This window comes from Neopelma chrysocephalum, unplaced genomic scaffold (genome assembly GCF_003984885.1).
Source record: "Neopelma chrysocephalum unplaced genomic scaffold, ASM398488v2 Primary Assembly neopelma1_63, whole genome shotgun sequence".
In the NCBI taxonomy this organism is placed as follows: Eukaryota; Metazoa; Chordata; class Aves; order Passeriformes; family Pipridae; genus Neopelma; species Neopelma chrysocephalum.
The window spans coordinates 12,303,847-12,331,101 of NW_020897720.1; the positions used below are offsets into that span (position 1 = coordinate 12,303,847).

The window sequence follows — 27,255 nt, forward strand, 5'->3', positions numbered from 1 at the left end:
CCTGTGCCCGTGTGTGTCTGTGGCCATGCAGACAGCACCTGAAGGGACTGGCAGATGGCTACAGAGCTGTTGTTTGCTGTTTAATGATCAGTTGCTAAGGCCCTTGTAATGTTCCCCTGTGGGCTCCTTGCCTGAACCATTGCCTTGTGTTTGCAGCCTGTGAAGAGCCAGGTGTGAGTGGTCATGGCTTGGCACCTTAATTCTCTTTAAGCAGTTGTTCTTCTGCACCCTGACAGTGCTCTAGGTCAGAAGAATGCATGTGTTTCTTCAGGGTTTCGATCCTACCCTTGTTGCTCCTGGCTTCATGTGGTACTGTTTGGTACTTACAGCGTTTGTAACACATTAGGTAGAGTAACTGCAAATTTGGGATGCTTTAGCTGACACTCACCCTGTCTTGGAGGCTTATTTGTACAGTTACAGATGGGCACCTGGTGTAGAGATATGGAGACACCTCAACAGAGTAGGATTTAGTTACCTTGAGGATGTCAGTAGGCTGCAAATTACCCATCTTATCAAATAAAATCAGTGTATGCATCTGAACTCCTCAGAGGCTTAGCATATCTCTGGTCCAAATAATTTATTTGAGATCTGTTCTCTCTCTTTTCTGCTTTGTCACTCTCCAAAACAGTCACACCTGATTACAGTGATGGATATTTTGCAGTCTAGCTGGATTTGCCTGGTTAAAATGAGAACATATCACTGTGTGCCCCATTCCAACCTGCAGTGTTGCCCTGAGTCCTGAGCACAGGGCCCCAGGTACAGTTACCCATCTACTTGGACCTCCCGTGGCCTTCACAGTTCCGTCTGTTGCTCTTGATTTATAAGTATCTCTCAAGCAGCTCAAGGATGGCTCCTGTCCAAGGTTATATCATGAGGCCATCAACAGGGCTGTGCCGTGATGCAATGGCTGCTGGATAATCCCAAACCCTCCAGTGTGGGAGGAGGGCCTGGGAAGCCAAAGTTATTGAGTTGCCCCGGGTTCCCAGCACAAACCAGTCCTGGCTGGACTGTGCCACAGATTCCTGGGATGCTGGCTGCACTGACGCCTTCCCGTCTGTCGGGGAACAGTTGGTACAGTCAGTTTTCGGGACCTGGAGAATTGGATTATTTGTTTTTTCTGTTTTACCTCCAGAGAAAAAGGGTGATGAAAAATCAGACGTGTGCGGATTGTGAAAGGAGTTCCTGGGCTGACACATCTGCTTTAAAGGTTGTGCCTGAGACAGCATTACCAAAACTGTGTTGGAGGGTCATCGCCTCCTCTTTTTCTGTTCAACAGAAGACTTCATTCTCCTTAGAACTGCTACCACTTTTCATGTTCCACTCTTTTTCCAATCCATGGCCAGTCTGGAATCAGGCAAGACACGCAGAGAAGGCACAGAGGTGCCTCTTACCAAGAGCATGTGAAGTGATCAGAGTGGACTGTGACAGCCTGTGGTTTAAGACCAAGGCACAGTGAGGAATTGCAGGAGGCTTGCTCAGAAAGGTTGGATGCACTGCATCTGTGGTGAGAAGGGAGACCTTGGAGAGAGGTTGCTCTACTGAACTGAATAAAACCAGCTCCTGACACGTTTCCAGCACGATAAAAGAGGCACTGAACTTTAGCACTAAGCAGGAATAGCACCAGCTTATGAATTTGTGCTCAAGACAGTTGCTCAGTTGCGTGGCATTAGTTCCTCGATGCCACGATTGCCGCTAAGACCTTGTGACGTGGCAGAGGCCACGGCCAAAGATGATGGCTGTCAGTGTTGCAAGTGTGCCTGGACTGATGCCCTGCAGCACACAGGGCAGGCAGTGCTCATACAGTAAATACAGGCAGCCATACGTGGGCTGCTGCAGCTGCCAGGGCTTGAGGAGGGCTGGGCTGACCTCTTGTTGGAGCAGATCCTGTGAGTTCAGTTCAGAGGAGACCCCATCACTGGGAAAGTCTGTGCTTGGAAAGCCACTTTGCTGCAGCACCCTGGTTTGTAGACAAACTCATCCTTCACACACTGGTTCATGTTAGATGCTCTGTTCTCATCTCCTGTTGTGTGGTCCTTCCATTTCACAGTTTGTTTCTCGTGAGTGTGTTGGATGCTTTCACTGCTAATACTGGATTTGGGCAAAGGAGAGTTCATGGGAACAGATGAAAGGCTTGTGACCTTCACTGCTGGAACAGTCACTGTTTTAGTCTGAATTTCCTGATTTCGGTTGAGACCTAATGGCATTAGGGCTTAGGATATTTGGTAAACCAGGAGACTTTCAAGCATGCTGAAGGTGGTGGCTGGTGCTGCTTTAAAGGGCAGAGTGGGTTTGGGAGAATAAATGTCCTGAGAGCATTTGGACACTGGCTGCAGTGCTGACCAGCCCTGATGCTACTAATTGGTTTCACATGATGGAAATAGTGGGCTTCTGTGCCAGGACAAAGCTGTCCCATGTGTGTGGCTGTCCAGCTTTGCAGTAAAAATGAGAGGAGGTCATTCATCTTCCAGGCAGACACTGGAAGGTCACTCTGAGATATCTGTTTTCTCTCTGACATATCTCCTTTTCTTTATGAGTGATGCTCCAGGCTTCTCTAACTCTCTGTTCTGAGACTCCTGAGATCCTGATCCCGTGTCCTGCTGAGCAATGTGTGTGTCATGTCCCTCTGTCCATGTTTGCCTTGCTCAGCAAAGAGACTCCCTACAGCAGGTTAACAGACCTTCTGCCCTGTGAGGGTGGGGAGGCCCTGGCACAGGTTGCCCAGAGAAGCTGTGGCTGCCCCATCCCTGGAAGTGTCCAAGGCCAGCTTGGATGGGGCTTGGAGCAGCCTGGGATGGTGGAAGGTGTCCCTGCCCATGGCCCAGGGGTGGAACTCGAGGATATCCAAGGTCCCTTCCAGCCCAAACCATTCTGTGATTTTATGAAGCTGTGAAAAGTCGTCACCGTACAATTTATGCCCTTGAAAGAATATCTAGCCCAGGTTTTACCTTGGTGAGTCATTCCAGCAGTCCCAGTGTCTCATGTAAATGTCAACCTTTACTTAGTGTAACTCTAGATCTTTGTGAAGTGGATGGAATTAGACTCAGCCAAATGAAGAGCCCGAGGACCTTTGCAACCCAACACCAGAATGATTACAAGGTACATACAGATCACGCTGCTGACACAAACCATAGTGACGACATTCTGGAATTACCTGAATAGTTGACATGGCTGCAGAATTATGCTATATGCAACACTAGGACAAATTTAACACAGGGTTAGGAAAGTATTGAAGCTTTATGGAGCCCTTTTTGCCAGGTGTTTAGATCATGGAAAACACATTAAATCTCTTTTAGGAACAAGACGAGCATCTGCTGGATCTGAAATACACTGCATTGCAAAGAGAGTGTGTAGGGGGGAGAGCATTTAAAAATTGACACTTAGAAGTGAGGCAGAGCTAGACTGCATCATCACATTAATGTACCAGCATGTCTTTTACTAAGAAAACAGGCTTGAATAGATATATAGGGTAACAACCTTCAGTCAACTTGAGAGTGATCCCTTTTGCAAGCCATCTGCACATACCTGATGGTGCTGCTCATTCTCATAGAGGTGTTCAAGCTTTGGGAGCGTGTGCTAGACACTTGGATGTCTTATGGCACTATAGGACTTAACAGTTATGTGAGCATAGGTCTGGTAGGAATGAGGCTTTCCCAAAGGCAATGGGCTGGAGAGAGCTCTGTCTGGAGCTGTGTTCCTTCTGTGCCATATGGCTAAACAGGGAAATTGTCACCCCTTCAGCAGTGAGCTTTCTAGTTGTGAGTTTCTTGGTGGTGTGAATATGTGATTAGAACGTGGCTTCTCTGTTGCTCCTGGGGTGTGAATAACGAGACTTCTGTAGGAAGTGAGAAAGGAGTGATTTTGTTTGTTTCTCTTCCTACGCTCCAAGGATCCTGAGAGGGCCAGTTGGGTTTCAGAGAAATTTGTGATTTGTGGAACGATTTCTTAAAATGACTGCTCCTCAGGTGGGGAGTGGGGCAGGTTTGCATCGGCTGGGATATTCTGAAAATAATCAAATAGCTGTAGGAGGTTATTGTTGCCACTGACGAGGTATTCAGAGAAACTGAAGAATCCTGGTCGGATGTGAAGCTTGCTGAGAGTCTTTCTAAATTGCAGAAATGCAGCTGAACACTGAGTATGTTTGAAAGACCATTTTTTGGTGGCGTATTTCCAGAACATGTAGCACCAGGGAGCACTATTTCAGAGGCTCGTTTTCTGGGAATTCAGTTTTTAATGCCTCCCATCAAGCAGGTCGGAGATTTACATCTCAAAAATTGTGTCCAGCACTCCTGTGGGCATTTTCATATGTATTGGGGAAGGGGGGGGAAGAAGGTGAGCTGGCTTTCAAGGACAGGCTCCCTGGAGAACAGCATGGTTGCTGAAATGTGTGTGCTGTGCTCCATGCTTCAAAGTCTTTGCTAAGTTTAGGATGAGTTTGTCCATTTTATAGAGGAAAAGAAAAGAACATCCCCACTGAGAGTGTAATGGCGTTTGGGCAATGGTAGCCTTAATATAGGAGAGAGCACAGTAAAAACTTAATTTTGGAATTAATTAAGGCACATCCCTGATGAGATGGGATGTTTTGCAAACACCCCCTGTGTGTGGCTCATGTGGCTGTGAAGCCTGTGGGATGTTGGTGCCCACGGGCAGCCTGAAGGGGTGCACATCCTCCGGGGGGGGTTTCTGCTCACGGGCACATCTCACTCCAATTGCAGAGTGAAGAGATGGGGCCGCAATCTCTGTCCCTTCAAATCACCTTTTGGTTGCCTTGAAGGTGCCCTGGGAGGGGAGCAGAGCTCCCTGGTGAGGCTCGGGGGCCGCCTAGTGAGAGGCACTGCAGCAGCCCCAGCAGCCCTGTGGGACAGGCTGGGACAGACAGGCCCTTCATCCAGCGGCTGGGAACGGCTCACACTCCAGGGCTGAGAGGGAATTAATTTTATCCCTCGCATTACATGCCTCTTCTGACTACAGCTGTTTCTCAGGGCCGGAAAATCCTGGCTTTCCCTCCCCTTACTTGGATAACAGCTGAACTGCCGACAGATATTGGACACTTAAGTCAGACTGGAGTTCCTAGAACCCAGTGACTAAATCCCCTTTTAAGCACCGACATTAAAAGACACCTAGGGCTTATTTTAAGAGATGCTAAGCTTCCACTTGAAACCATGAGCCTCCATACTTGTTAAAGTAAGTAGATTCGTGTCAAACAGAAATCCTGGTCGTTTGCTTCCTTTCTTCCCTATAAAAAAAAAAATCCCCAACCCTGCCCCACTTCTTTGCATGCCAGAGCATTACAGAGATGTAGCAGGATTTTGAGGCCAGGCTGCCTGACACGTGAGCACTGCAGGTCCTGGGGCATGTAGTGCATGAAGACACTGGTGCCCACAGGTGTAACCTGAAGAGTGTGTGCAGGTGAGAGTAAAGGCAATAATAGTATTTGAGGAGTCCCTGGGCATCCTGTGCCACCTGTCTGCTCTCTGCTGCCTGTGCTGTGTGTACCTTTGGCATTCACACTGCACAGGCACACCCAGTGGCTGTGGTTGGTGGAGGTTGGGGGTCCTTTGTGTGAACCCCGAGGACAAGGATTCAGTGCCGTGGAAAGAATTTTATTGCCAGAAGCTGGAAATGCTATTTCTGCAGTCAGGATGCTGTAACAAAGCTAGACTAAATTCTTTCCCGAAAGCTGAGGGGAAACATCCACAGGCTCACTGTCTGATGGATCACTGCTTCCCAGGAACCCTGTGTGAATGCTGAGCAGGGGCAATGCTGGGCTGCGCTGGTCAGGTACAAATCCGTGAGCCATCTGAGCCATCAGTTCCTCCTCCAGCCTGTACAACCCAGGCCGTGTGTGAGCAGGGGATGAATCAAATTCCAGCTCTCCCTCTCACTGCCTACTGCTGGAGGATGCTTTCCCCATTCCCCCATGGATACCTGCAGTGATTAACGCAGCAGAGCCCCAGCTGTAACATGAAAACCCAGGGGCTTTTTTTTTAAGGCAGAAAGGTGCACTGTTCAGCCAGGGAGAAGGAACTTCTGTGAACAGCACTGTAGGAACTCCAGCTGTGACAGCATCCAACATGGCACGGGATGTCTTTACTGTGCCAGTAATTACCAAAATGGAAAAAGAGATTTTTCTATCCCAAACACTCATTATTTTACTTATCTGATTTTAATAGGAACAAAGAGAAATTATATCCTTAGGTGGGAACATGTTCAAATAGGATTTCTCTAGACTGACAGCCATAGCCAAGTTGCACTCAGAAGCAAATAGGAAACTGGGGTAGCTTTTGCAGAGCCTGTATAATATTTTTCTCTGAAGTGAAATATGTATAATATAATATTTTTCTCTGTGAAAAGCAGCATGTGCCTACTGGAGCTTCTGACATCTCCTGTCACACAGGTGATTACTGACTGGTGGTCTGATGCTTCTGCCATATAAACCTGATGTCATCAAAGCTGGTGGACCCAGAGATGAACCAGAGCTCCTGAGCCTGCCTGCCCTCTCGTCCCGCTGCACATGAGGCCCCTGAGCTGCCCGTGCTGTTGTGCCCAGTGCAGAGGCTGCAGGGAAAACACGGGTGAGTGACTGTCGTGCACCACGGGAGCTTCTTCCAACCTGTGCCCCAGGCAGGGGAGTCTGTGCCCAGAAACAGCAGCACATAATCCTCCAGGTTACCCAACCCCTCACATCTGTGCCCGCAGTGAATTCTGACCTCAAAGTCCTGTCCTGTTCAGCTCCACCAGCACTGCTCAGCATCACCCAAAACGGGCAGTGCCAGCACTGCCTCGGGAGGGGCAAAGTCAGTGCGTGAGATCTGAATGTGCACAATTACACAAGAGCCCGGGGTCCCCCTGCAGTCTGTTTGCTGTGGGGAGTGCTGTTTGAAGCTCTCTTGTCCCCAGTTTCCCTGACAAGCCAGGAGATGTTTTTAGCTCAGTGGCTTCCTGATGGAGAAGTGTCTGTCTGGGCCAGCCCCCAGTGCTGTGGGGTGTCAGCCTGGGAGTGGGGAGTGCACATCCAAAGAATGGGGTCTTTGGCCACCTCCTGCCCACTTTGGGACAAAGCTCTTCCCTCTGCTGCCCCCTGAGCAGCAGAGTTACCTCAAGTGACTTTAAAATGGTGCTAGAGCAGGTTGTTAGTGCTGTGTGGGAGAGTGGCAGTGAGGGAGCAGGGGGTGCAGCTGGGAGTGATGCCAACACAAGGAAGGCATTTTCAGTCATTTTGGCCTTGTGTGGGTCTTGGAGAGGCTGCAGGGTTGCTGTGCACTGGGGCAGAGCTGGGGTCTCTTTAATACTTGTTCTCAGTGCTGTGGTCCAAATCCTATCTCTGATTTCTTCACCAGAGAAGCTGGGGCAGCTTTAGCATCTAAAAGAGAATTTGAGTCTACACCAAGAGCTCTGATTCATCAGCAGCTTGTGTAATTATCCAAAACTGCTGGGAGCCAGAGTGCAGCACATGATCAAGTCTGGAAGAAGAGCAGTGGTCAGAGCACTGTCAGCCCACTGAATGTGTTGCTGTGTCACTGTGAAGCTCAAAGCAGGGACCTACTTGTTGCACTGTAAAATATGGTGGAGAAAACTATTCCAGCCTCGGAGCTTTTACACAGAAATCATGCATTTTAATCATGCATTTAAGAAGTGCAAATAATTAGAATATAGCTAAGCACTTCAGAGGCATGTCTGTAGAACTAAGGTGTAGACTGTGAAGCAGTTAAAAGTTCCAATTCCCCAAACCATCATTGTTCAAGTTGCCTAAATTAATCTGTCACTGTACAGTCAAAAGGAGGCTTTTTATAGGGAAATAATTTTACAAACCCCAAGCCATTTCATAGAAAATGGGGCTGGCAGAAAGCGTTGCATAAAATTAAATCACTCGCACAGATGTTTCTTGAATGAAGAATAAATGCACCCCTGCTCTGGTGGTTATTGTCTGTCTCCAGGAAGCATCAAGACAAGGACTGTTCAAGCTCTTGTGACAGTGACATGTGCCATACCCCGTGTGCAAGGAGGGGAAAAGGTTATTTTAAATGAATATCCGTGGCATTTGGGCTCCCACAGAGTCCCGTGGGCCTGGCTGATGCCGGGCAGTGACCTGCCCACTGCCAGGAGCCCACACGCAGGGGGAGCAGTGGCTGTGCAGCCCAAACCCTGCCAGAAATAGGATCAGCCTAATTTTAACTGCGTGGACAGCATTTGATATGGAAGCAGCTGGTGTCATACAAAACTGGGGGCCTGCCCAGCAACCCGAGTGCTAAAGCAAATATGTTCATTTCCACCCAAAGGCCTGGCTTTAGCTTGCACTTGACTCAGTATAAATCAGAGCTGTAGCTTTGTAACTGTAGATGTGCAGTGCCCAAACTCTTAGATTTTAATGCCATTTCCTTAGAAAAGTGAGGCATAACTTATTTATTTTTTTCACCCTGTAATCCATTACATGCCAGTATGTACCTGTTTCTGTCTACAGCTGGGGAAAAGGTTTTCTGGTCATGTTCTCTCTGTTCCCCTCTCACGAAAAGGCTTTCTACAGTGAAAAGTTTATCTAGTGAAAGCCAGCAGTGGTCTGAGCCTTAACTACTGGTAGTCTCTTGATGTGATAGACATCATGCTAATTACCCAAGAGCACATTTAGTGGTCTCAGTGGGTGCTCAGATTGCCATCTTTCTGGCAGCTGAGGCACAAATTTTCTAGGTGGAAAAACCTGAAAAATACAGCAGGGCTTGAATTTTCTGTCTGCTAGAGAGTGGCAGGGGTAGCACGTGTGCCAAACTCTAGCTCAAGTGTCCTGTAGGTAACTGATACTGCTTAATTATTGGAAAGTCTCACAAAACCAAAAATGCCTGATCTAGTGTGTACCCAGCTGCTCTGGAAACATGTCACAAATGTGGCTGTGTCCTGGTGGCTGAGAACTCCAGCCTGGGCTGCAACCGGAGCCTGCAGCAGCCCTGGCATTCAGTGAGGGGCTGTCCCCTGCCCTCTGTAGCCTTTGGAAATCAGGAAATGGTGATAGAAAGGCATGTGTGAAGTGAGAGGCACAGGAGAGCCAGGGCTTTGTCTCTGACTGCCCTCCCTGCCAAAAAAAAAAAAAAGTTTGCTTCTGCTTAGAGAGCTGGTCAGTAAATGCATTTAAAATGTTGTAGGTTAAATCAGCAACAGAGGTAGAGGTGAGCTGCAGTTCAATAGTATTTGTGGTAAATACAATAGTATTTGTGGTAAATGGACAAAGTAGCTCTCTCAGGCAGTGAACACACATCACTGAATTTTTTTTGCTGCCTTTTGCAACAACAGTGAGGAATTTCTCTAGGAGATAACAGTGTTATGGACAAAGCAAAATCTACTAATTAATACAACTGAAAAACAAAATATGAAAAGGAAGAGTTGTTATCCAGGCAACAGAGGGAATAATGTTCCTTTCAAGAGGGCCTGAGCTCTGGGTCCCGCCCTGCTGGGATAGGAGAGGAGGGCACTGCCCAGCTCTGCCCATCACCTGAGGTTACCCTCTGCTGCTGCCCTGTTGCAGGGGCACAAATAGGCTGTTATTCCTCCTTGGCTGCTCAGAGGAATAGCCAGGTGATGTATTTTGGTGGCACAATGTGAGTCAGTTTGCTGGACAGTGAACTTTTGTGGCTGCAAATGCTGTGCTGTGGGAGAATCAGTGCAGCCTGTGCTGCTGAAAGGTGGAGCAGGGGGAAAGACTAAATCCAAATCCCCCTCCCGTGGTTCTGGTTAACTCCATTGCCTACAGTTCTCAGTGCTGTGAAAATACTCTCACTGAGAAGTTGCATTATATTTTCTGGCCACTTTCTTCCCTGTAGCAACTCTGTCTCTCTTTAGCCTGCCAGTGAGACATGTTTAGGAGGAGGCTGTGGAGCCCAGCTCTGTGGATGCTCTGCTGCACAACCAAGCCCACACTGCAGGTGAGTGCCTTGTGGACTGTTTGCCTCTTCTCTCAACCCAGGAACTAAATGCAGCTGTGATGGATTAGCTGCTTGCAAAGTACCTCATGAACGAAGTGAGATGTTCAGGGGTGCAGAGCTCGTCATGGCTTCACCCCTTGTGCCTGTGCCGTGGAGCTGGGATGCTCTGGTTGGCAGTGGAGTCCTCTCTTGCTTTGGGAACCACAGTCTTCCTGGGTGCAAGGGTAAGAGCTGCTCATGCAGGCAGGAGGACTGAGCCAAGCATGCTGTGGGGTTGGAGCTCCTGGCTTGCCAGGACGCTCAGATGACCACCCTTGATGAGCCCACAGGTAAGAGCAGGGCTCGGTGTGCCAGCCAGGGGAATGCTGCTATCTGAAACTGAAAATCATATCCCTCCCTCCTCTCCCCACCCCTGAAAAGCCCTCAAGCATTCTGAAAACATGATTAGTGTGCTAGAAATTAAAGTGTTACTCACCTCTGTAAGCCATCAGTTTGGTTCTGGGGCTCTTGCTGCCAGCAGCTTGAGTCAGTGCTGAGTCTTGAAGCTGCAAGTCTCCTCTCCACCAGCTCCCCTCTGAGGTCTGAAGGCTGTCTGGGGTGGTGGGTTACATTTCTAATGTTCAGATCCCTGCTTGTGAGTGATGGCATGGCGGGAATGTCAGCTGTATGGGAACAAACTGCAGCAATTTATTCCCTCCAGCCAGTTTGAAAGTCAACAGAGTGGCACCATTAGCTGGAACAAAACAGGTCCAGCGTTGTGAGATACAGCAGTGGCCAGATCTGTAGCAGCTTATAATTTGAAATGCTAATAGTCCTGAGTGCTGGAAAGATGCCAGCTCAGGTCGATTGTGCCTCTCTATGTTGAAAGGGAAGGGTAGAAAAACTTCATTAGAAACAGGGCTCTCTTATACAGATCTGGAATGTAAAGAATTTCCTTTTCACTTGGGGTATAAAGAAAACCTGAGCTTCTCCCCAAATGCTGAGGAATGCAGGGAGACAGTTTGGGGTTTGGTGGAGCCAGCATTTGCCTGGCTGGCTTGAACAGTTTCGTGTTAGCATCCCCCAGACTCGGTGGAAGAGCTGTGTGAAGCTGATGGGAGCTGAAGTGATGTCTTGTTGATGGTGCAGTGCCATTAAACACTTGAATTTCAAGCCAGGTGCATTGTTCAGTGAGGTGCTGTGTAAGGGAGGAGCAGAAGTGAGGGCATTTCTGAAGTGGAGGGTTGTGTCCCTGCCCAGTGTTACTGCAGCAAGTGTAGGTGGAGGTTCCTGTGCTCCCAAACAGCTCACTTGGAGGAATTTCTCTGTGTGGATGCATAAGGGCAGAATCCCAAACAAAGCTGCCTACTGCTCTGGAAGTGTCTACAAGTTGGTTTTCATCTGCCACTTCAGCAGTGGGGTTGGACTGTTCAGGCCTGGCTTTGTCAGCCTTCATCAGTTCTGTGACCATGAAGACAACCCGGCTGGTCTGCAGAACCCTGCCCAGCAGTGTAAGGTGCACTGAGTTAGTTATTTTTTGTGGGCTTCTGGAGGTCTTCCCCAGATCCCCAGTTTGAAAATATGACTTGCATTTTGGTTTTTCCAGTTACCTTCCTGCTTCATCCATGCTGTGTCCCAGAAGCTGTGTGAAAAGGTATAAATTACTTCTGGCTAAAACATCTCTCCTGGCACTGTTATTAATGGCTTTAGCATTTTTTTTTTTTGTGTCACTGCAAATTGTATCAAGGCCATCAGTGCTCAAGGGTGGGTGGATCCTGCTCTCCAGCACAGACTGAGGTGTAGGGATGCTCCCCTCCTCTGGACAAGCAACTCTGCCCCAAATCAATGGGATTTACTTGGACCCCCTTGCTAGAAAATCCAGCCCAAGGAATTTAAACTATTATTCACCTCTTGATGGCATAATTATCAGATGAACTTTTGACGCTGGCTTGAATGCAGGGGTGGTGGGAAGAGACTGGCTATTCCAGCCATCTTAAACCCTTCCCAAAATGGAAAACCGGCTGCTGCAAAGGCCACAAATGCTGGGGCCCTTCTTCCTGAAGTGCTTTGACAGGGGCCTCTGAAGTGACATTTCAATTTATACCACATTAAACTCTGAGGCAGATGAGTAGTGAATTTTTAATTTTTTTTAATTTTTTTTTTCCCCAGAGAGATTCCTGTATGAGAATGCAGGTAACAAATAATCTTGGTGTGAAAGTGAATGGAGCTGCCCTGTGGAGAAATCAGGTATCTTCACTGGCGAGTTGGTGTCTGGGGTAGTTTAGACAGCAAAAACTGAATTAATTCTAACTGTTGGATTCAGAGTTCAGGCAGAAACTTCCCACTCCTTGAGAAAATCCAGCACATCGTCCCAGTTTTACATGAAGAAGCTGGGCATACACTGGTGTTCACAGTGAGCTGGGGGCAGGGAGGGGGCTTGGCAGTGCTGTGGATTTTGGGAGAGAGAGGAGCTCCTGACGGGCTGTCAGGTCCCAGAAGGTGTTTCCCAAGGAAGGGTTACCTGTGGCAGCCAGAGCTGGCTGGGGTGAGCTCCTGGCAGAGAGGACCCTGAGCAGGCAGGGGTGCCAGGACACCCACCTGTGGCAGGGCTGGTAACATCCAGGGCTCTTCCTCTGGGAGAGCCCCAGGGAAGTGCAGGGAACACGACTGCGAGTGAGACATGATCGTTTGTGAGCAGAGGAGAGACTCTGGGAGGTCTCAGTCACGCAGAGCTGTCATTGCCAGGAGATGTCACAGCCTGCCTGGGCTCCCAGGGCGGTGCAGGGGCTGGGAGGCTCCCCAAGCCTCCCCTCCTGTCTTCCCACACTAAGGTCTCCACGTGGGTGGTAAACACGGGTGGAATCAGCCAAGTTGGGTTGGTTGCACTCAGTCAAACCTGTCTGAAACTGGACTCACCAGTAGACTCAGCCAAGTCTGGCTGATTAAACCGAACCAAATCTGAGACCAGCAGTTGTTGGGCTGCCTTAATTTTTAATAGTACACTGCTCCAACCCCAAATTTGTGTTGATATGGTCCCTCTGGCTTCCGAGCAGCAATGCAGGTTTATGTGAGGACTGTGTTTGGACAGCAGGACATGTTTGACCTTCCTCCTGACACTGTTGTTCCATTTAAGATCTGATGTTCTCAGTGAGCCAAACAGATCAGTAGTTTTAGCCTAGGTGCTTATCATGGGGATCTTGTAAATTCAGGTTATCTCTGACCATGTTAGCCAAATACTCTTCTAAACTGTGCTGGTGCATATTTGCAGACTTCAAGGGGATTGAGCAAGTGTGGTGGGAAAGGCCTGCAGAGGAGTATGAGCAATTTGGAGCTGTGTTACTACATCACAGAAGTGGCATTGCTGGCAGATATCCTCAGTCATCTGTCAGTATTAACTTCTGAAAGCAACTTAGCAGAGGTGCCTGCTTGCTCTCCACATGCTGGATCCCAGGAGCAGTGTTTTAATGGGGAGACTGGCAAGCCTCAAATTAAAGTTCACTTGTTGCAATAGTGTTACAAGATGCTGCCTCAAGGCACCCCTTTATTGGGTGCTCTTACAGCTCTCCTAAAGCTGCCTTCTGGTTGCATTCCCTCGGGTTTAATTTCAGATATTTTGACATATCTAATATATTTTCCACTGTAACTTAAACCTTGTGACAGTCTGGGCCATACAGGCTTATCTATAGGCAATCTGAAGAGTGGTGGTGAACATTTTTGGATGTTTGCCAGTCCTGGGTAGGGCACTTGCCCTGATATCTATAGAGACAGTGTACTGATGTGCCCCCCAGTGGGGTCCTGACAAGCCTCTGCAGGCTGCATCATGATACAGCTCTGCAAGATAAGCCAGAATTTTATGTGAGTTTTCCCCCCTGGATGTGGGTCTAAGTTTTATGCAGCTCCAGCTGAGATATTTCCAGAGAGGAATCTTTTATCCTGGCCTTCCCCTGAGCGACCTACTCGCTAAAGCAGCAAAGATTGAATTCATCGTGATCTCCCATCCCACTTTCCATCGTGACAGTGGCCTCTACAGCTGGGTTTGCCCTTTGGTGCTTGGGAGATGGAGTTAAATTACTGAGAAAGTGTCTCCAAGCAGAGCCTTTTCCCTTGGTGTGTCTCAGCCAGGGATGGCCAGAACACGTGCAGCGCGTGGATCGCCGGCACTTCGCTCCTGCTGTTTTTAGCTCTGGCAGAAGCTCCCCCTGCGTGCTCAGGATGCCACCCCAACAGCTGCAGCTCTCTTGATGGACACACCAGCACCTCTGGCCCTCAAGTTTGCAGGGTTTAGTGCCCACAAACAAGGACATTTAGATTTGTGTTGCCTGTTTTCTGGCAGAAATTTTCTACCTGCTCTCTGCGTGTGGCACCTTTTATTGGAGTTTAGGGACTGGTACAGGGAGGAAGAGGCACTGGTGGGAAGCCTGTTTTCTGGCTAGACAGCAGGGCTTAAGTGCTTAAGGCAGAGCCCAATTGTGAGTATAAATAGCTCTCCAGAAGGACAGTGGAAATGACTCTCAATACAAAGCAGCTGAGCTGGGACCCAGCAAGATAATAACCTCCCATGTGAAACCCACACCAGTGCCTTGAGACCTGCTGGCTGTGTCAGGTCTGGGTGCAAACTGGGCATCTTGAAAAGTTTGCCAGATGGGGATTGTGAGCCTCTGCAAGTGCCTTTGGTGGAGGAGCTGGATGAGAACAGGCTGGGTTTCTCTCTGGGTTTTATATTTGAAGCTGGTTTTGTGTGTCCTAAATATAAGTTTTTAGGGAAAGAGCTTGGTGCTGTTCTCTTTGGGACAGCTGGGTTTTTGAGCTGCAGGAGTTAAGCTCCCGGATGAGGAGCTAAAAGTAACTAACTAAGCTAAAGCTAAAAGTAACTTCACCCTAAAAGTAAGTGTCTATCTCTGTTTCTGTCCCACTCTTTGCTTCTAGAAGTGCATCGTGTCTAACTTCATGCAGCATCAAGGACTGTGTCGGCAAAGATTTGCTTGTGATAGTACCCGTGTAAATAAATCTTTTATCCCTAAGCTGTCACAGGAGACCCTCAGGCATCTGAGGGATTCTCATTTATGCCAGACATGGATTAATCCAGTCATTTTCCTCTGTGATGCTGTTACCTGACGTGCCTGTGCCTGCCAGGACAGCAGATGGCACCAGCACTCTGTGCTGCTCAGCAAACCGCAGGTAACCCCGGCACAGCCTCGACTGGTGACCGAGCAGGTGAAATAGTGCTGAGCGTTTCAGCAGTAAAATTCAGGTCATGGCAAAGATGCTTTCTTGTTATTTATTTTTTTTTTTTTTTTTTATTATAAGCGACTTTTTAGGCAGCTGGTGGCTGTAATTCCTCCTGTAATTCCCTTTCCCGTTGTGGGTTTGATTTCTGCTTGGGAGTTGCTGGATGGGACAGGGCTCCTTGTCGCCCAGGTGGGCACAGACACACCCCCTCAGGGGCTGGGACAGCAGCTTGGTGGAGTTGTAGAGTGGCATGAGCTGCTCTGTCAGCTCCTGTGGCCAGGGCCATGTCTGGGTGTGTGACAGGAATTGTGGCCCCTATTTGAACCTGGCCCAGCAGTCTCACAAGTCCTCAGTCCTTTGCCTAAGAAGCTTTGGCACAAGTTCTCCATAGCAGAGCCTGGACATGAAATGAAACATTCAGCAGGTACAGCAAGGGAAAGGGGTGGAAAACAAAGCCAGGAGATGCAAGACAGGGAAGGACAGAAGAAATTGCATTCATTGATTTGGGTGATGTTGAATTGCTCTTCTCTGCTTGCCTTGTGGTTGCAGGAGAGTTCCAAAGCTCTGAGCACAGCTCTGGTTTGTTGTCTAACATTATGTTTGACCTGGGGCAAGCTTATGGAACTGTTAGTGAAAGCTTTTAAGTTGTCAGGTCAAATCTGCCCAAGGTAGCTATGAGCAAGGTTTCTGGGGCATGTGTTTTGTAGCCAGTCCTTGCCTCTCCCTGACTGTCTTTGCCAGACACTCTCCGAGTTTCTCCTTGGTGTCTCCCTGTGCATCTCTCATTCTGACCTCATGTGTGACCTTCCCCATGGCTTTGCTCCTGAGCTGTGTGAGTATCCAAGATGCTGCTGCCTTGTGAGGACACAGGGCTTGCTCCTCCCATGGGCTGTGGGCACTGTGCTGGGTCTGAGGGGAGCAGCTCTGCCCCAGGCACGTGGGGGAAGGAGGGTGTTTGCAGCAGCACATGGGAAAGCAGATTGATCTTCTGAGGGATTTGAATACCCAAGTCCATTAGGGCTCCTTGGGAAATATCAACTCAGATTCATGCTGGCAAACCTTGGAAATCATTTAAAATTAAGTATCAAGACCCAGTGCATTGCAAGACTCCCAGCAGGTAATTCTGAACCCATTAGGAGATTTGTGCTAATTTTGAAAATAATCTTTCTATTTTAAATATTGCTTTGAATGTCTTTTGAACTTGTATATTTGGTAGAAGGGAAGCAATTAAATCAAAGGAAAGATTATATTGTGTTACTTTAATTGTGATGGATTGAGTCATTTGCTGAAGGAAAACATCTACAAAGCATATCTAAGTGCAGAAGCAAAAATGAAAATTGGACTCAGCTGTTCCCTGCTCTGTGATAAATATATATTTATGTAATGCATTCCTTCTCATATCTTGATAACACCATGGGCCCACAGTGCATGAATTAACTCCACTGAGAACTGCAGTCAAATTGTCTCTGAGCCTGTGTAAGCATGAGGTGTCAACCTTTACTCTCAGGTCCCATATGTGTTAATTTATACTTTTATGATTTTAAAGCTACATAAGGGAGAGGGGAAACATCCCTGACTGGAGACATTGCACCACTGTCCAGTGTCATTCAGGGTCCAGGAAATCATCACACGGCTCTTGCCAGTGCTTGATTCTCCTGTCAGTGCCACAGGCTGGGAAGTGGAGGTGTGGGATTTTGTCAGAGCCCTACACTAGGCACTGGGTTTCTCTTCAAGAGAAACTGGTGAACCCTGCCTGACTTTCACCTTCAGAAACTTAGGCAACGAGTAGTAGACAATTTTATTAAAACTGTTGTTTTTGGAGGTTCAAGTTGAATCTAGTTATTGATCTGTACAACTGGTTTTCAGACTGTGGTTTCTGTGGCTTGTCTTTACCTGGAGGTGTGTTTGGTGAGCTCTGGTCACCTGGTGACCCCAATCCCACCACCACAGTCGGCTGCAAGTGCTCGGCACCTCCGGGGACTGGCATTTATGGAAAGAGGCACAGCAAATATATGGGCTGTCTGATGCCACCATGCTTATTGTTAGCTCCCTTCAGAGTATATCATGTCTCTGAGCCATTCCAGTTCCTATTTCAGCCCACAGGCTGCTGGCAGCTGCTGTCATTAGAGCTTCTAACTCGAGCATGGGAGTGACGGTGCTAAATGCTGCTGGAGACGGTGAATGGCTGGGGTGAGGCTGAATGGCATTTTGTCCAGCAAGGGACGTTTTGTCCTGAAAGAATCATATGTGCAAATGTAGAGCAACAGCTTTGGCTTCTAATTAAGCTGCAGGTGGAACTTGTGAAGCTCTTGGAACCGTGGAAACTGCAATACAGGTTTTCAAATCTGTGTGCTGTGGTGATAAAGCCACCAGGTATTTGAGGCTGGTGTTGGCTGTTAACTGTCCCTCTCTGATCATACCTTGGTTAATGAAAATATTGGATAAAAATGCAAAGATTTTGAGTTGTGAAAATGTGTGTTTGCACCACTAATCACTTGAAAAATCAATCTGCAGACCTTCATTTGTTGGAGCAGCTGATTAGCTGCTCTCCATGCCTTTTCTCTTTCAATGAAACCCCTGAGTTGAACGACAGAAGGGCTATAATTAGGAGCACTTTTTTCCTTTCCCTGTGACATTCTGTCAAATGTTAGCCAGCAGGTAGCTGGAATAAACAGGAGAGAAATGCCTTTGCCCTGTTGGTGTAAGCCCAGGCTTCCCCTGTGCAGAAGGGAGATGGGGCTGTGCTCCTCTCTGCCCAGAAACTGATAAACATGGGGTTGGATTGTGCTGGTGCTGGATTTGGCAGAGCTCTCTGTCCCTTGCTCAGCTGTCCTGGTGGGGATGCTCTTCCTTTGCCAGTAAACTGTACCTTTGGGGAGCCAAAAGAAGCCACAGCTCTGGGTTTCCCTGTGCATCTTTCTCAGTAGCCCCTGGTTTGATGATGATGATGATGGTGACACAAAGATATTTTGCCCTAGTGAAAGATAACTCAAAGATTAATATTCTGTGCTCCTGTATTTCACCCTGGAGAGTGATGGCTTGATATGAGAAAGAATGATTGTGAAGGATAGAGAGATGCATTAAAATCATAAAGATTCATGCTTCTCTTAAAAGACTTCCCTGTTCAAAGGTATGTGGTACAATTGGTCTAGCAAGGCCATAGGTAAAAAAAGAGGCTCAGTGAACAAAGCTGAGGGTTTTGTCTTTTTTTCTGACTGATACCTTCTGCTTTCTAAATGGCCACATATCAGCCATCTGGCAACGAGGAGGTTTTTAGTATGAAAAATTAATTAGGTACAATCTAAGCATGAGACTGCCTTGAGTTTCTTCAATGCAAAAATAGTTTGTACCCATAAAAGACTAGCGGGAAATATGGCACTAAAATAACCACTCCTCTTAAACTTTCGTTGATTTGCTTCTTTTGCAAAAAAAGTGAATTCTCTCAGTTAAAGATATGCCTTGTGCAGGTACTTGCTGTTATCTGAGTTGCCCAACCCAGTCTGTACTACAGGTGTAACCAACACAACCTGCTGCCTTGGCCAAACAAGGATGGATAATAATGACAGATTGGGCCATAATAGGTTTATAATGTGGGCAAGTAATTATTATGGACTGAAGTAATTCCATCAACCCTTGTGACTGGGGCTCCAGAGATAACACGACAAAATGTCAATACAATAAAAGAGTGAGATGGGGGAAGACTTTTGGTTATTTTTCCTTCCTTCTTTTCAGAACTGAGCAAGGAAAAAATCTGATTGTTTCATAAATTTAGGCCCTTCATATTTCCATGGAGGCCACCAGGAGAAAAATATGTAGAAATTGTAGATTTGCTCACAGAATGGTGAGGATGATGATGGAGCTCAGCAGAGAGCTCGGGCAGCTCATGCACAAAGCAAGTCTGGATTCTTTTAGGGTTTTGTCTAAATGCAGCTACATAAATTCATTGATAACACAGTGTCTGAACACTGTTTATAGAAGTGTTGGTGTAAGGTGTGGTAATCTGCCAAAGCCTGACCTTTCATTCCCATTGCTTTGTAGTTGTTATTTTTTCATTAAAAAAATCACCTCAGTGAACAGAAACAACTTGTTTGATCTAGACACTGCAGCTGCTAAATTTCCAAGGTTTGTTGGTGTTTTATTTTGGTTTGGGCTGGGGTTTTTTGTTTGTTTGGGTTTTTTTCCCCTCCAAAATCAAACCTTTGATTTTCATTGTCCTGATTGGTTAACCTGAATTACGGGTTGTTAAGAATCCTGGTGCTGTGTTGTTGCATCATGAGATGTTCTTGCTAAATCCTGTGAGAAATGTCACCTCTGCTGTTTCCCTCTAAGTCAGGGAGTGGTAGAGAGGAGGAGGGAGAGAGATATTGAAAATCCAGGTAGAACAAGCTGAGCACCAGAGGATTCTAGAAACGGGTGACGAGCTTTGAGACAGGAGTAACCCATTTCCTGTAAGTATTTTGGAAACTCAGCCTGGGTGAAACCTTCCTGTCTCCATAACCATCCCAGACAATGACACATTTCCTACCTTTGATCCTGCACACCAAATGGCTCATTTTTGGGGTACTCAGTGCATGAAGTGAGTGCTACATGAGCCAGGTTTGTCTTGGCTGCAGCCGGGAGGATTTAAGAAGGTTCATCACTGTGAGAAGGAGATTCCTTTGTACCTCTGTCACCCCCTGGGAATTCGGGAGCCTTTCAAGGCTTTTTGACTAGGACTGCAAGAGTGTTCATTTTTCCAGGAGGATGACTGCTGAGATGTTAAAACTAGTCAGGAGATTAATCTAAATGCTGAGCAGTAGAGTAAAAAGAATGGGTTTTATACAGCCCTAATCATTTGCTTTGAAAGGAGTGTTTGGTCTACCAAAAAGTCTTCAGGGCAATTTATCTAGAAAATAATGCTTTAAGGAAACTGTTATTTGATTTTCAGTGTTACCCAAAGCTGACACTGGGATGTGGGCACCTTTAGTTAAAAAAGAGTTGTCAGTACCTGGTTTTCCACTGGGCTTTATGTGGAAGCTGTGCCCAGAGGGGTGGGAAGGGTTGATGGGCACAGGACTGGCTGGTCCTCGGGATGTCTGTCTGTCTGTCTGTGTCTGTGTCTGTCTGTGCTGCAGAAGTGGCACCTGGTGCTGATGGTGATTGTTGGGTAAATGGTGGAATGAGGTATTCAAGGACCGAAGGACTCATTTTATTACCTAGAGTATAAGTTTGCTTTCTTTGCATCGGGGTAAATGATGTCAGAGTCAAAGCACATTCAAACCCAGGCACACAGGTTTGCAAGAGGAGCAGGAGGGAAAAACCATGTGGGTAAAAGGAGGTCTAGGGAATGTGAACCTGTAATATGGAGGGATCAGCTGAAGGGTGCACAGCACAGTTCAACTACCAGAAAAAAGGTCTGTGGTGTGGTGAGCAGACGTCTTGGCAGGATCAAAGCCTTCTTTTTAAATCTTTCCATCACAGTTCCAGTGTTGGAAGCCAGAAATAGCACAGGAGTAGCAGGAGCACCATATGGTGAGCATGGTCCTCTCCAAGACAGGGCTGGAACTGGGGGGCTGGCTGTGTGCTCTGCTCAGGAAACCTCATTTCAATGCTGAGCACCAAGGCTTCAGCTCTCAGAGTAAACACGGTGCTAATCTGATTGTTAAAGGTGGCATGTGAGTAATACCTGCCTCGGGGACCAGCTCAATTGCTCCCAAGGTAAAACTAATGAAGTCAGTGTAAAAGGTTGACACACATTCATGAAGATCAAATTTGACAAGCATCCTCTAGATATAGTTCACATAAAAAGGAGATGACAGTAATTTGCAGGATCCCTGGATTCTGGTGGTCTCTTTTTCTCTGTCTGTACCACGTACTGAAATATTTACTTCCAAACCCAACAGGACCCCACGGATGAAACGGGCAGGAAACTAATTTCTATGGATTTCAGCCCTGGCTGAGTCTGCTGGGTGAAAAAAATTGGGAAAAAAAAATAAATTACATTTTGCTTGCATACCTGCCCGGACATACCAGGCTCCTGCCTGCTTCATCAGCAGCTCCACAGCACACCTGCTCACCACTGCCTTCCTGCTGGCAGCTGAAGTGGCCCCCACTGGGGGATTTTGGTTTTTCTGAGAGACTCCAGCTCCCAATTTGTCAGCAACGTGAACAAAAAAAGAGGAAAGGAAAAACTCCCCCAGATTAGAGAGATCCTGGACTGGAGCAGCACCAGCTTCCCAGCAGGGCCAGCAGCGGTTCAGCGACGTGCCAGCGCTGCTGGTGTGACACCCACATGGCCCCTCCATGGCCAGCTGTCCCAGGAGCAGTCTTCTGGTGAAGTTTTAATTAGGTAAATTTATGATTATGCTTCAGAAAAAGCATTTGATCTTATGGACCGGGGGGGGGTGAGACTCGATGATCTCGAGAGGCCCCTTCCTGTCCTCAACGGTTCAGTCATTCTGTACAGTTTTAAATTCTACTTAATTATTAAGCCAGCAGCTGAGTTATTTTAGCTTTTTCGAGAAAACAAAAAGCAGCTATTATTTCTTAGCAGCAGATGTACAGCAACCCTTGATTATATTAATTTGTTCATAATTTTTCTTTGTTCGTAATTTGTTTCTGCTCATAACCTGCTGTTGCTATTCTCAGATGCTTTTTGTAAAGCTGCTGCAGGTCTCCTCCCTGCAAAAACACACTGAAAGTATTTTAACCCTCACCTCAGCCTTTCAACATGACTTGAGGACTCCTAAAATCTTAGTACATTGTATATTTTCCTTTAGAAAGAGGCAAGGGCTCAAAGCAAAAGCTCATCAACTCTGAAAATTGATTAGTCAGCAAATCAAATTATACCAACACAAAAAAAATCACTTTTCCCTTGAAATATTTGATTTTTTGTGTATTTCAGTGAATAGAGATGTGAGGTTTAACAGGATACTTGGACTCCCACAATTTTCTTGCATAATGCCCTCAGTATCTCCATGCCTGATCTGTTTGCATGATGGTGATGAGAAGAAAGAAAGTTTTTGTTATCATTCATCAAAGGCATTTTTTTCTTTTTTTAAACTTAGTGTCAGAGCCTGGGTTTCCTGGAACATCAAGCAGCAATTATCTCCCTGGGTTTGCTGACCTTTCAGTCAACTCGGATTTTGCTTTTGCATTCAATACTAACTCTGTGGCCAATTTTTAAAGGAGTCTCAGAAGTTCATCTTTAATTAGAAACCAGCAATCTTGTTCCTGGTCAGTCACGGGACTTCCCTCACTTCAGCTGCTGATTCAGTGCAGAGTGACGATGGTTTTGTTTGCAAACCTAAACACAGGCAAAATTTGAGCTGGTTTCAGTTAATAAAGAGCACCTCAAAAGATGGTTATGCCCTCGTATGCCTCAGGTTTTGGGGGTTCTGCCTGAAAAATGTGGGGCATCTGAGCCTCGTTGGCAGGTTCTGCAGCACTCAGAGGTTGTGGATGATGGAGAATTGGCTCTCTTGGATCATGTTTGTGGTCACTAACATGGATGGTGGCTTCAAAGCCACTGGAGTGTGACATTTCCCTGCTCCCAGCTGAGACAAAGGCTGGAGACAGACGGTGCCTGTGGCAACAGACCTTGAGAGCCAGTTTGAGGAGGAAGCTCAGGATGTCTGAGAGACATGTCTGGTGTAGGTTGCTATGAAGGACAAAAGACACCAGTCCCAAGGAGGAGATCTCCAAGTCTGATTTCTGTCCAGGCCTGGAGTGCACAATGCATTTGGTGTAAATGAGAACTTGACCTGCTCACACAGTCAGAAAGGTCTGGGAATAAAGAGCTGGAAGCAATAAGGGACTTAAAGCCACCTGAAATGCACAGATGTGAATGTGTGCTGGATAGGGTATCATGCCATGCTGGCAGCCTTGCTGGGTTGACTGATAAAGATATTCTTTACAAATAGTGAAATAGTGGCCTGGATATCTTAAAAGAGATTATTTGCTGGCTAATTATCCTCCTGAAGGTTTACCCTGTGGGTGTGGCGAGGTCCCTCTGACCTTTACTTTGGAGCTCCTCAAAAGAGAATAAACTTGGAGCCACCCAGGGAGGCTGTGCAGTGCCCATCCTGCAGCACAGCTGGAGCAGCCCAGGGTCCCAGGCTCCTCCTGCTCTTTGCAGTGTGTGTGTGTGTGGATTTCCCTCCTGTGCAAGTCAAATATTAAATGGTCCCTCTGCCTTTTTGTCTCTGTAAAAGTGTCTTGTGAAGACGTGATGCTCAAATACAATTTTTTCTCTGACAGCCCAGATAGCTGCTGGTGTGTTGAGTTAAACATATATGTATATTTACATGCTGTTACAATCTACTCTGAGGCTTGTAACCTGTATCTCCATTTTCTTGCAGAGTCTTCCTGGGTGTCTTCCAGGGTCTGAGCTCCACTGAGTGTTTGTCTCGGGTCTGTTCTGTTCAGCTCCTTCCCTGCACCTTCAGAGGCAAGCCTCTTCCCCAAAATCTACGCTGTTTGGCATTCATCCTGCAGCCAAGGAGAGCTCCTTCAGCAGTGGGATCTGCCCAAGAGGCAATGGGAATGGGTAAGGACTGCAAGGCTGTAGTTGCTGTCAGGTTCCTGCAGTTATGTAAAAGGGGAGGAGAGCTAAATAGTTTTGTTGAGGAAATTCCAGAAGAATGGGACAGTTGGCTTGGAGAGACTGTTCTGGGATCTCCTTTCTTGTTTTGATCTACACAAAACCTCTTGAGTTTTATTCTTGCCTAGATTTACATCTCATGTGTAAGAAGAGTCATTGCACTTATTTGAAAGGCAAACAAAACCCAAACACCACCCCCACCCCCAAACCCAACATACTGATGTGGATTGAGCAGCTCCCATTGGCCAACTACTTGAGGAAATATGGGAACATGGTCAGACTACAGTCATGGGATGGCTTTTAATGGTTCTAATGATGGCAAATCCTGAGGTGGCTTTGAGGTAGAAATTAAAGCATGGAATCATCTGACACAGCTATACTGTCCAAGTGATTTTAGTCCCCAAAGTAGTGTTTTTGTAGCTTGTTAACAGAAAAATCTCTTGGCCTGTATTGAGCATGGGAGAGGCTTGGGTGTGCTGGGAAATGTAAGGGTGCCCTGGGAGCCTGTGGAGGTGGAGGCTGTGCAGAGTCACTGCAGGAGTGCCTGGGAAATCTGGGCCTCCCGGAGCCTCCTCTGGCACTGCGGCTCCAAATTCATGGAATTAAGCACTGCAGAAGCCTCCAGCCTAACAAAGGAGCTGACAAAGGGGTTTGAGAGATTCTCTTTAGAGGGAACCCAAACTTTGAGAGCTTCCTGTGACTCTCGTAGCCATTCCTGGCTGGAAGAACTAATTCATGGAGCTGTTACAGCCCTAACATCTACACAAATTGACAAGTTTTCCTCACTGGGTCTGAGGGTGAAGTAAATTCTGCTCAGAGAACAGCTCCACACAGGTGCCAATTCCATCACATTATGTAAATAGCCTGTGACTAATGGAGAAGCCTCTGAAATGAAATGAAATAAAATAAAAGGCATCAGTCAGTGCATTTGCATGGAAACCAAAGGAACCTTGTTTAAAAATGAGTGATACCAGACAAGATAATTCTAAGGTTGCCATTGTGGAATATTTCTAAGTGTCTTATTAGCATAGAATTGAAAGGACAGTTTTGTATTTATGGAGTCTATCAGGTTCCACTGAGTACATCTGCTGTCCATCTGACCCTTCATTGTGAGGTTTCTCAAAGCTTTGCTCCATCTCATTTTGAATTGTTTTTCTGTATCTACTTCTATCTATTTTTCTCTCCCTATTTTCATTTTTTTTCTCCTCTGCCTTGTACCCCTCAGCTTTTAAATTTTCTCTCTCCTTTCATCAAGCTGACCATTTTAAATTTTTTTTCCTTGTTTCTCACATACCCTGTTGCTTTTTAATTTTTCGTCGTGTCTTTTATTTTTTTATGTCTCTCCTCTTGGTTCATCCCGACGCTTTAGAGGGTCACCTTGGCACAGTGGTGTCTCTGGAGTGTAATTTGTACCCCTCTGGGTTTGCCAGGGCATCTCTGCAGGTCACCCCTCTTCCTCAGAGCAGTCTTTGTGTCCTCCCTCCATCTCCTTTGCCTCCAGCATGTCAGCAGCTCCCTCATGACATCTGTGCTCTGGTCAAATCCCCTCCCGAGTGCCTTTGTGCCCTTGAGCTGTGTTTTGTCTGCTCTGTGCCCACCCTTTCCATCTGCAGCAGGTTTTGCATTTTTCTTTGACCTCTTGGTGATTCTTGGCCTTTGGGTACATGAGAACTGTCCTACCCCTGTCACAGACAGTACAATTTACCAGCTGGGCACAGTGGCAGTTTTACACAGGGTAATATTTATTTGTCAGTCGATGGGAGCAATCAAAGTCTTTAAATCACACACAGCACTGGCACTGCCTTTGTCACAGACAGAATTACAGTCAATAATCAATTGATCTCTCTGCTCAAAAGAATCATTTCCACAATGAATGCCAGTTGCCAAGTATCTAACCCTAGTTATATGTTCTTATAGTTAAACCAATCAACCATAAAATACACAGACAGGTAAGGGTATGTTCATTTACAAGGATGTTTATAAATATATTAGTCTGGTCTACACAACAGAACCACTTGAACAAAGCTCTGATGCACTTTAAGAAAAAAAAACAACCCAAGAGTTTGTTTGTACATTGGGATAGCATTTGGGAGTTCAGGTTCCCCCTCTAGTTTTCAATAATTAAATCCATGTTGCTGCTCCCCTGAGGAAACTCACAGTCCTCCAGCTGGGACTCAATGATCCTTGTGGGTCCTTTCCAACCCAGAATATTCCATGATTCTGTGATCAAGTAACAACTCTCTGGTGAGAAAGGCTGTTAGAATTTTGTCTACTTGCTATATCAATACAATGAGAGGAAATAAAGTTATCAACATTACCCAACACAGGGCAACATTTGCCAGTTTAACTTGAGCCACCTTTAGGCATTGCATATTGCAGTTACATGTATCACTGTCACACACCATGCTGGAGTCCATAATAATGCTTTAAAAACAAGCAACTCTTCTTTGTTCCTATTCCTGTCAAAGTCAGTTCACTCCTACTGACTTGCCTGGAAATTCAGTATCAGGATGCACATGAAGCCACTGGATGGACTGAGAGTCTTCAAGACTGTGATGATCCTCTGTTCAGTTAACAATGATTTTTATAAATGCAGCATCAAGAAGAGATACTTGATAGCTGAATGCTCACGACAGAAATGGAGCATCAGCACTTGAGTTAAATGAAAGTGAGAGGAAGAAATGAGAAGAAGAAATCAAGGCACAAGTATGATTGTTCACATTTGATTCTGAGGAAGTCACTGCTGGGAATGCTGCCACCTGCTAATGAAGAACCCTCTTATGCCAAGATTCAGACTGGAAGGAAAAATTGATTGCTTAAGTTTGATCAGGATGTCGTGAGCAGACCATTGGTGTTCCAAAAAGCAATGGCAATCTTTTTTGTGCCTGTCTGATGCACTGCCCAAGCACTTCTAGGGAGAGACAGTAAAGGGAGACCATCCATCAGCATCACTTAATCTAAACCAGTGTTAATTTTGTGGCTGTATTTAAACCGCTTGGGATGTGATACTAAAACCACCTCTGCTATAAAACTAAGCACACTTGGGTGTGCCTCAGGGATGGGAATGCTGGTATGGGAGCCACTTAGGCCAAGTTCATATGTGGGAATCTCAGCTGAGCCTGATTCAAACTCTAAATACTGTCTGAGACACTTCTGTGAGAACTGAGAGTAATCTGAACTGCTGTGCCAATATTAATAAATTAAACTGTGAATGTCCTGTGCTTGTAAATTGCTTTCAGCATGGGCCCTGAAGCTGTAAACTGTGCTTAAATATGAAGAAGACAGTGAGAGAGATCTGTGTTCCAAGCTCAGGGAAATCCAGCTGATAGCCCAGCCTTTTGCAGGAATGCCACCAGGATTTGTTAAAATGATCTGTTCAGTGAATGGTCTTCTGGCAATATTAGGTGACTTTCTGTACAGGCACTGGAATCTCCAAGAAAAGTGAAGTTCCTGGGTCAGGTTTGCTCTCATTTAAGCAAGTGCAATGAAGACAGTGACTCCCCTTGTTACCCTGGAGTCTCACTGATGAGAGAACCAGCTCCATCAGCTCCCCTTCAC

The 27,255-nt window shown here is 46.6% G+C and overlaps 1 long non-coding RNA gene across 2 annotated transcripts; it reads left to right on the forward strand.

Moving 5' to 3' along the window:
* LOC113967373 lies at window positions 1-26,914 on the forward strand. 2 transcript variants are annotated; one of them, XR_003534143.1, is made up of 7 exons: window positions 1-13; window positions 4,282-4,288; window positions 6,011-6,195; window positions 6,395-6,572; window positions 9,826-9,908; window positions 23,456-23,643; window positions 26,166-26,914. It is a non-coding gene; the product is annotated as an uncharacterized LOC113967373 (long non-coding RNA). The 2 variants fall into 2 exon arrangements; XR_003534142.1 differs by having other exon boundaries at window positions 6,011-6,572.
* The last annotated feature ends 341 nt before the right edge of the window (window positions 26,915-27,255 follow it).